This window comes from Suricata suricatta, chromosome 10, assembly GCF_006229205.1.
Source record: "Suricata suricatta isolate VVHF042 chromosome 10, meerkat_22Aug2017_6uvM2_HiC, whole genome shotgun sequence".
NCBI classification, from domain to species: domain Eukaryota; kingdom Metazoa; phylum Chordata; class Mammalia; order Carnivora; family Herpestidae; genus Suricata; species Suricata suricatta.
The window spans coordinates 23,782,305-23,791,948 of NC_043709.1; positions in this window are offsets into that span (position 1 = coordinate 23,782,305).

The following is a 9,644-nucleotide window of genomic DNA, read 5'->3' on the forward strand; positions in this document are numbered from 1 at the left end:
AATACATGTCAGGGCCTTGGTCACCATGCATTGAATAAAAAATGTTTCATCTTAAGATGTTTTGTCCCATGATTGTGGCAGCTGGGGTTCATAGCCAGGGCTCCAAATGGAAAATACCTTGGCTTCTGACTGCCCTGAGTTGTTAATCTGGGACCTTGCCAGGTCCCTAATACCAACTAGCTGTGTGACCTCTGGCCAGCTCTCACTTCTTCAGGCCTAGGTTCCCTCAATAATAACATGAGATCCAGATGACTTCCAAATTTACTACTTCCAGTATTAAAGATGATGGATAAGATGTGCAAATCTCTAAGCCAGGTTTCATCAGCTGTGGTACCCTGCTCCCCTGCTGCATTGTTCAGGTACTAGCTCTGGTCTCTCGGTTCTGTCTGAAACTGTCATCCATTCCATTCGGGGATGAGATCAGACCCTGGAAGAACTGACTCATACCACAGCCCCAGACAAGTCAGATTTGTACCAGAAAGCTCCTTTATGAATATGCAGTTATAAAAAAAAATACTTCCCTCTGCTCTTCAGAATACCTTCTCCCTAGATTAATGGTATATGCATGGTAATCATTACCTAGATTTTTTCCTTGGTAAGTAAAATTAGTTAGCCAGAGGCTCCTTGGGCAAACAGATTCAGAATAAGAAAAGCTCGTGGTCTAGAGTCTGGTGTTTGCAGGCTGTGATAGGAGCTGATGAATTCCTTTTGTTCCAAGTGTCTGCTAGAAGCATTTGATTGCAAGCAACAGAAGCTGACCTCGGTTGCATAAAGCAAGAAAGACGATAATTGGGAGGATCCTGAGTAGCTAATGGGGTCTTCCCTGACCATAGAGCCTAAAGTAGCCTCCCCAGCTGGTCATCACCATATCATCCTACTTCTTTCTTTCATTACATACCCAATGCAAAATTATCTTGTGTGCTTGTTTGTCCTTGGTCTTCCTCATTAGACTCCTTGATCCATGAGGGCAGGGACACTGTTATTGTTTGTAGCTCTATCTCCAGAACCCAGGACAGTGCTCAGCATGGTATGCTCAGAAAAATTTGTGGGATGAATAAATGAGTAGAAATAACTGAAAAATAAAGCCCTGGGAATGACTGGAGAAGGGACGACCAATAGCAGGAACCTCTGAACTTTTTTTGTAGGTATTACCATGAATGACTTAGTTCCAAGTGCATCTGTCTCTCTGTGTTTCTGCTCCAGGTTCACCTGCCTAGGGGAGAGAATTCACTTGGCCAAACTAGGACCACATGCCCACCCTAGAGGCCATGATGTTGGAGTCCTGGGATTGGTTGCAGAGCAGAGCCTCATATGAAAGACAGAAGGGCAGATCCTCAAAGAAATGGTTACCTGGCAGACATCCATTGCATTCGACCACAGGGATCATTTTTCTTAGAGACCTGTCAGTTGATATGGCATTTCTGCTTGCTAAAGATATCTCCATAACAGCTTATCTGCCAATTATCACTTTTCTTGTCTCCATGGGCTCCACTTAGGTAGATCTTAACCACTCAAAAGTCTCACGTGACCAAAGCAGACAGACACATTCACTCTCTTTAAGTGATCTAGGTACTCTCTGCCTAGCATATCCCAGGACATCTTTTTGTACATTTGTTTCTTATTTTTTTAGCTCTTGAATAAAACATGTATCTACTTTACACTTGAAAAATGTATGCTTTCATTTAACCCAAAGTTCTTGTTTTATGTAAACCCACATTTGTATTACTTTGTTGTGGCTAATACTGCTGGTTGTCTACCCAATAGCCACTTAGGGCTGCAATTCACCCAGTCCTGGGGATGAATCATAATGGAAGCCCCTTATGTCTTTGCCCATAATTGGACATGTAAACCTAAATCTGGGCTGTGAAAAATAATCAAATTCTACTGGGGACTTCTGGAAAGATTTTCCTCACTGAGAGGATCACACGGGGGGGAAACGGTTTCTTGTACCTTATAGATTTTCCTCATTCCTCCTTCCTTCCTTCCTTCCTTCCTTCCTTCCTTCCTTCCTTCCTCCCTCCCTCCCTCTTTCCCTCTCTCTCTTTCTTCTTCTTCTTCCTCCTCCTCCTCCTCCTCCTCCTCCTCCTCCTCTTCCTCCTTTTAAATAACAAACCCTTCCCTCTTGATGAGGATGCTTTTGTGTAGAGATATGATACCTGGAGCTGTGGCAGCCATCTTGCAAATATGAAGTGGTAAATGTGAGAACATGCAGAAAGTGGCTGAGTCCTTGATTTGATTGTTGAAGCACCAAAATCAACAGTTGGGCCTACTGTACCTTGCAGTTGAAAGCATCCCTACCTGATAGACCTGTGACAAACAACCTCTTCTTGATCTTAATGCTAACCCCTTGGCTTTCTCACACTAGAGATGCTTCTGTTGCATAGTGGTGGGGGTTTTACTGAGCATTAGCACAAGAGGAAGTCTGAGGAAGAGCCTAAGAGTTCATTGTGCTTTGTAATAAACACTCCTCATGACTTATAGCTACTTCTTATAAAGTGATCATTATGAATATCTACTTGAAAGACTACTATGACTATTCATATAGATACTTCATATATAAAAATATGTTATCTAAATTTTTTGTCACTTTCACATTACAATTTAATAGACTCCGATCTGCTATGATTTAAGAATTTCTATACAGAAGGGACTTAAAGGTGGCAATTTAATGGGAAGTGGGAGGCAGTGTCTGGAAAGCACATTTGAACTGCACTTTAAGATTGAGAAGCAACTATCCATATCATGAAACAGATGGAGCTAAGGCAGCCTCACATACACCCATCTGCACTTTGTTATTAGTGTTTCTTCCACCCTTAAAGCCAACTGCTTAAGGATTTTGACTTCCCTCCTGGAAGTCAAGGTATCAGTTTTGAAGGTTACAGCATAGACCTTCAAGATTGGAAACCTGATGAGGGCGCCTAGGTGGCTCAGTTGATTGGGCATCTGACTTGGCTCAGGTCATGATCTCATGGTTCAAAAGTCTGAGCCCCACATTGGGCTCTGTGCTGGCAGCTCAGAGCCTGGAGCCTATTTCCAATTCTTTGTCTCCCTCTCTCTTTGCTCCTCCCCCATTTGCACTCTGTCTCTCTCTCTCTCAAAATTAAATAAACATTAAGAAAAAAATTTTTAATGTTAAAAAAGAAAAAGATTGGAAACCTGATGGAATAATATGACTTTTCGTCCATATTGCCACTGACTCAATCACTTTACCTTGCAAGACTGTATGGGTTATCACTCGTATTTCCCATGAAAAGAGATGCAGGCACATAGGGTTTAAGTGACTACTCAAAACACACAGCCAGTCAGCAAATCCAGTTCTACAGCTTTGGTGTCCTGATCATTACTCTTCCCACTACATTAAGTGGTTCTCAATTTAGGGATGGGGTCCTTACGATGTAAAACAGTGTGGCTAAAAACAAATGTTCCTGGCCCATTAAAAGAAGCCTTTTGAAGAGCATACCTTTTCCTACCAGAGAAGAGGAACAGAAAACCAGAGGGCTTGGGGGAGTCGGGGGGCCGTCCAATCCCTCAATGGATCTGGAAGGCCACTGATTAAATACCCACCTCTGTGTTATCTCCATGTATTCCTCCAGAATATTAACTGCCTTCTGTCCCCTATTTGCCTAAATGATACAGACCAGTTTTAACTAGAACAGGTACCAGGAGGAACTTTAGATCTTTGAGCAGAAAGGAGAAGGAGCGTGTATGCCCTACATGTCTCTTTGTACAAGTGGTTTGGAGGAGAATGTTGTTAATTCCTCCATAGGAGTGAGATCTTAGAGAAGGGTTTGTTTCCCAAAGAAAGGGAAGAGTGTCTTCAGGAGCAGGTTTACAGACCAAGTGAGTGCAGTTTTAAGTCAAAGTCAGCCCTGGGTTTTCCAAACCCAAAGCAAAACTCAGCTCCAGAAGAGACAACGGAAGTTAGGACAGGGCCAGAATGGGAGCAAAAGAAAACTCATGTTGACAGACAGACTGACTGAAAAGTTTTATACAGAAATGTGAGGAGAAGGAGATTCTGACTTCTCAGCTCAGGACCAGGGCAGTGATGTAATCAGCATAAGTGAGACATCGTGGCCTGGCAAACATGCCAAGAATGTGGCTGAAGGGGCCTGGGTTATTCCAGGCTGCCATGGTTTTTAGCCAAAAGTAATAGAGCCAGGCAGGGGAAGTAGGCGGCCTTATGCCTCAAGGATGTCCACACATACTCTGAGGTGCAGGACAAAGGAGTCTTGTTCATTCCCTTACTATATTGAACCATGAGTAGAGCTAGCAGTAGAGTGTAGCCTTTAAAAGCTATTTGAAATAGCTTTGGATCATTTGGAATCAGATGGACTAGAGTTCAAATCCTGGCTCCACCATTTACTTGTGTGGTTTCGGCAAAGTGACTTAACCTCTCTGTGCCTCACAATCTTCATCTATAGGCTAATCAGAGTACCTCATTGATAAGTGGTATGAGAATTAAATAAGATGCGATTTTTCTTTTGAGAGACAGAGAGAGGCAGCATGAGCAGGGGAGGGTCAGAGAGAGAGGGAGATACAGAATCTGAAGCAGGCTCCAGGCTCTGAGCTGTCAGCACAGAGCCCGACACGGGGCTCGAACCCACGAACTGTGAGATCATGACCTGAGCCGAAGCTGGACACTTAACTGACTGAGCCACCCAGGCGCCCCAAGATGCGATTTTTTAAGTTTATATATTTTTTAAGTTCATTTGTTTATTTTGAACAAGAAATAGCTTGAGCAGGGGAGGCAGAGAGAGAGGGAGAGAGAGAACCCTAAACAGTCTCTGGGCTGACAGTGCAGGGCTCAAACTCATAAAGCGTGAGATCGTGACCTGAGCTGAAATCAAGAGTCCACCACTTCAACAACTGAGCCACCCAGCAGCTCCAATAAGATGTGTTTTGAAAAGTCTAGTACCTGAAACATGGCAAGAACTCAATCTTAACCTACCCTTTTTCATAATAAAGTATATATTGTGGTAAACTACAAAAGAATAAAAGCAGGAAAGTGGTAAACATTGATTTTATACACATAGTAAAATACACTCGGGGCACCTGGGTGGTTCAGTCAGTTAAGCATCCAACTTCGGCCCAGGTCATGGCCTCACAGTTCATGAGTTCAAGCCCCACATCAGGCTCTGTGCGGACAGCTCAGAGCCTGGAGCCTGCTTTCAAAGTTAGTGTCTCCCTCTTTCTCTGCCCCTTCCCACTTCGTGTGTGTGTGTGTCCCAAGAATAAATAAAACATTAAAATAATTTAAAATGAAATAAATAAAATGCACCCAATAAATGAATGGCAATGAAGCAAAGACTAAGGATAGGTTCTGGATGGTCAGTGACCGAGAAGAAAGAAAGCAGATATACTTGTCTTAGAGATTTCCACTGAGGAAACTTTTGGTTTATATTAGACTCGGAAATTTTGAACCTCCTAACTACCACCTGGGAGGAGAAAAAAAAGCCTATGACACAGATTTTCAAATAAGTGCTCCAGTGTGCAGATAATTTCTTTCTTTATAAAAACAACATTGTAACATTTTTAAGACCGCTCCAGAAAGGGCTGCCCCACTTACTGGTGACCAACGGCCAGGTACTAAACTGCCTCATACCTTCTTTTCCTGATCAACAGTAAAGTGGGGACAGTAAGAGTACCGACCGCATGGGGATGTAGTGAGGACCTTACAGTTAACACGTGTAACGCTCTTGGAAAAGAAGTAGCAGACGCAGAGTCTTAGCCTGTTTATACCACACCACAAAAGCAATCCCTGGACTCTACAAACATTACCAAGTCACCCACTGTCCTGCTATCTAAAAATACCCACCTTTAATATTTTGTGTGTGTTCTCACATTTTTCCAAGCACACAGTCATATAAGTGTTCATTTTTTTCTCACAAGAGGGACCCTTCTGTAATAGTTTCTTATGATCTGTTTTTCCACCTAGCAACATATGGTGAAGGTCTTTCGCATATGTGTCGGCCTCCACCAACTTCAGGGACCGCCATCATCGTCTTCTCTGGGCGTGAGGGTGGTCCTCGGTGGCCAGGGCTTCCCGCTGCCGCTTCTCATTGCCCGCACCTCCCGCCCTCCCGGCTCCGCCCCTGCCGGCTCACCCGCCGCTGCCTCGCTGCCTCCGGGTTCTCTGGGCCCACTGGCCCTTCGTGCAGTGCAGCTCTCCCAAAGGAGGGGTCGGTCGGGGAAGTTTCGACTTCCTTTGGTTGCCCACCTCTCAATATCCAACATGGCACCAACCAAGGCTGTGTGTGTTTAAATAGACTCTTCAGAAGGGTTAAAAATAAGAAAGAAAACATTGCGAGGAAAAACAAAGCTTAAAATTTGTTAACACTCTTTCTTGGGTCTGGAGGGGGGGCGGATATACCCTTCATGGGAAATTCCTTCATTGGCGATTGGCACACCCCTTCTCCACTCTTGCCCCCCAGTTTCTGGGCAGGAAAGCAAGCTTCCTCCTCGTTCCCCTCTGCCATGTCCACAACATCACTCAGGCATGCTGGCAAGCCTCATGCAAAATTCAACCATCCGAGGTGGTTTGGCCAAAAAGGTGCTGAAAATTTTCTTTTGAATGAGGTGTTACCACTTGAAAACCAGGAGGTTTTACATGTAAACCTAGATTTCTGGCTTCTCTTAAATGATGAAAAGCCCTGGCAACACCGAGCCCACATTCCTGGGCGGCAACAACTTTGGAGCGGAGTGCTCTCGCTCTGCAGAGATGGAGCATGTGTCTGCCAGGTGGCCTCGGGCTCCATTAGTTTCTATCATATGACACTGGGTGCCATCACTTGTTTATTTACTTGCCTGGATCCTGTAGGAATTTAAGTTCAAGTAGGCAGAAAATATATGCTATCAGCTCCCCAGGTTCACTGAGAACTTGCCTTAGAATCTTCATCTTCACTCAGATGGCTGCCATTGTCTGGGTAATTTCAAAATCCAGGAGGCTAAAGCCAGTGTTTTAGAAGCAACCTGCACTGGATGGTGTCCAAGGAGGGTCGTTGGGGAGAGGGTGCCCCCAAGGGAATCTGACTGTCAGGATGGAAAGGCAGACTCACTGTTGAAAATGATCACAGCCATTTGTGGAAATGGAGGAAAACACATGCAAGATATCTGAGGAGAGAGCCAAAGGGGAAGCTGGCAAAATGGATGGCTGGGAGGGTCAGTGGAGGCAGGATGCAGCAAAGCATGGCTCAGGTCAGGCAGGACTCATTCCTGGGATTGGGCTCGGAACCCCAGTTTATGTGACGTCAGCTAAGGCTATGGGAGCAGAGTGCACCCACACAGTTGTGCGGGGTGGCCCTCACTTCACTGTCCTTGGGCAGCCAACTTGTATCTCTACCTGGGCCTCATCATTACCTCCAGGGGTTCTCTGTCAGAAATCTGAAACTCTAACCTTCAGGCTTCAGACCACAAATGTTTAGCCTTTCATCTGCCTTGCAAGGACTCACCCCAGGTCCATGAACCCTCTTTGCTCTACTTCCTTCTTGCCAAGTCTGGAGGCTACCAGCTATCAGGTTGAAGGTGAGTGCTTTGCTCCTTCACAATTTTTTATTCCAACACCTGCCCTCCAGACTGCCAACCTCACTCCCCTGACAACCCCTCTCCACCCTACAGAGGGTCGCTGAGCACTGCTGGGCCAGCCAATGCCCCACCCAACACCCAGCTTCACAAAGCCGCCTACTGCACAAGATTAAGACCTTGAAATGTTCCCCTTACCCTGCCTTCAGCTTGTCCACGTATTCACCCATCTTACTGGCGTCCCTCCTGACTCAGTCCTTGCTCCTATTCTTGGGACTCCATCTTCTCTTATCCCCCTCCATGACTTGTTCTTTCAACAAGGCTTTCTGACTCTCGTACCTTCAACTTTTCCTTTGCTCCTGAGTCTCGCTCAGAACCTAAACATATCCACACTTCTCCCATCTTTGAAGAGAATGCCCGGGAACTTTGGTGGAAATGACTACAAAATGATAACATTCAGGGTTCTAAGGAAGGAAGGAGAGAAATCAGCGAGATAAAGAAAACAGGCTGCAGGAAGGTGCAGTTCTTCAAGCTCAGGATTTTGGCAAGAAAAAGCCAATGGGAACGAAATGTGAGGGACAAAGGGTCTGAGCGAACAGGATGCCCTTTTCACATCATATACTAAATTCGTCATAATACCCTTCTTGTGTGTAGGGCTGTATAGTTCACAGGCACTGATTTATCCAGTTCTCACCTCAGCCCAGTGAGATAGGCATGGGGGAGACCAAGTGGGTGAGGAGTGGCTGGAGGCCTCCAGGAGGTGCTGGCACTGAGCTGGGGCACAGCCAGATATGCACCACCAGAAAGAAAAGGAAGGAAATCTCTAGTGGCCAAGGAGGTGGGGGTGAACCCAGGAAGGAGCTGGTTCTGTGGGGGTGGAGAGATCATTCACACGATGCAGGTTTCCTGGGACATGGGAGGGACTGTGTGAAGAAATGAATTCATCTTTAAGGAAAGCCATGAGTGACTACAGAAGGAAGAAAACGATGCCATTGTAAAGATTTGTGTGACAACCAAGTGGACAACCAGTCCTCAGTCTATGAGATTAGAGAGGGAGGGGGTGCCGGGTGGCTCAGTGGTTAGGCATCCAACTTCGGCTGAGGTCATGATCTCACATTAGTGAGTTTGAGCCCCACATCAGGCTCTGTGCTGACAGCGCACGGATCCTCTGACTCCCTCTAGCTCTCTGCCTCTCTCTCTCAAAAACAAATAACATTTAAAAAAACAAAGAGAGGACCCAGGGAGCCAGCCCTCTTGAAGAAATGTTGAAACAAAACAATGTGAATCAGTGCAAAAGCATAGATTTTATAAAAAGAACACCAGTGCCATCTAACCAAAACAGACACCTCCTTGTGCGAGTTCTGGAGGTGAGGTCAGGAGGCTTACCCCTACTTACAGCCCCTCCCCAGGCATTTACCAACTGGGGGACCTAGAGCCTCCCTGCCTATTATCTTCTTGATCATCAGGCCTCTAAAGCCCCCCGAACTAAGCATGACAGCACATGACCAGGTGCTTTGGGAATCACAGGGTCTCGTGACTATGGAAGGCAGCCAATACGCTGAAAGAGGTGAAAACTGATAAAGAGTTAAATGAGCCACTGCACTCTAAGAGACAGGGCCACGCAGGTCAGAGTAGTTACGAAGACAAAGTAAAAGCTCTTAAGACTGGGGGCAGGGGTGGGAAGAAGACATGGCTTTTGAAGGGAACTGCAATCTCCACTAGCAACATAAACCCAGATCTTTCAAGGTCAACTCCGGCAGAGGGTTCTCCACCTGGGTTCCATCTTGGCTACCTCAGAGGACCAGTGTTAGATTTTATTTAAAGAAGACTCTAGAGTTCTTGCAAGATGAAATCTCCATCTTGTGCAAAGGGAAAAGATGGACTCCGGGAACTGTAAACCATCCATCCAACTGGAGAGGTGGTGTTACACCTCACGCCAGTCAGAGTGGCTAAAATGAACAAATCAAGAGACTATAGATGCTGGCGAGGGTGTGGAGAGATGGGCACCCTCCTACACTGTTGGTGGGAATGTAAACTGGAGCAGCCACTCTGGAAAACAGTGTGGAAGTTCTTCAAAAAACTATCCATAGAACTCCCTTATGACCCAGCAATAGCACTGCTAGGGA